Source organism: Scylla paramamosain, chromosome 40 (assembly GCF_035594125.1).
Source record: "Scylla paramamosain isolate STU-SP2022 chromosome 40, ASM3559412v1, whole genome shotgun sequence".
Lineage (NCBI taxonomy): Eukaryota > Metazoa > Arthropoda > Malacostraca > Decapoda > Portunidae > Scylla > Scylla paramamosain.
Genome location: NC_087190.1, coordinates 11,254,104 through 11,254,892, shown reverse-complemented (window position 1 = coordinate 11,254,892; position 789 = coordinate 11,254,104). Strand labels below are relative to the sequence as shown.

The 789-nt window shown below is 32.1% G+C and overlaps 1 protein-coding gene across 1 annotated transcript in view; it reads right to left on the bottom strand.

The window, feature by feature from the left end:
* Window positions 1-452: 452 nt before the first annotated feature.
* LOC135092421 (protein nubbin-like) overlaps window positions 453-789 on the bottom strand; it is a 66,833-nt gene continuing 66,496 nt past the window's right edge. Inside the window, 1 exon segment of the mRNA XM_063990898.1 lies at window positions 453-789. This exon segment is cut by the window's right edge and continues 4,809 nt beyond it. The gene's annotated coding sequence lies outside the window, so the exon portion shown is untranslated.

Here is a 789-nt window from a genome sequence, read left to right as displayed (position 1 = left end):
CATTATTAAAAAATGACACTTTTGTATCATTAAAACTATCACTTTCATTATCATTAAATACTATGGCTATTATTATTATTATCACCATCACCATCAATCATCATTAAAACTTCCCTCTTCCATCATCATCATCATCATCATCATCACTATCATCAATCATCATCATCATCACTAAGACTTCATCATCTATCAACTTAACTACTATCATCACTATCACTACCATCATCATCACTATCATCATCATCATCACCATCACTAAGACTTCATCATCTATCAATTTAACTACTATTATCACTATCACTACCATCATCATCACTATCATCATCATCATCACCATCATAAAGACTTCATCATCTATCAATTTAACTACTATTATCACTATCACTACCATCATCATCATCACTATCATCATCATCATCACCACTACCATCATTATCAACAAAAGCACCATGTATTTTTTTTTACAGCTCTTTATTATTTGCTTCTATAAAATGATTGATAACAAAAAGTTCATCTCCTTTGTACAATAAACTGTACACACCACCACCACCACCACTACCACGGACCACCACTGACCAATCACGGACCAGGGATCAGACACGGACCAATCACGGACCATTCACAAGTAATCCACGGACCTTACTATAATTAGGCATCAATTTATCTCTTTCTTTTATTTTTTCTTTCTTTTTTTTTCGTTTCTTTCTCAAAATAACAACGTAATTTATTCATTCATTTTTTTACGAAGACAACGTTTTCTTTGTTTCTCTCGTTTTCTTTCAAAGTAAT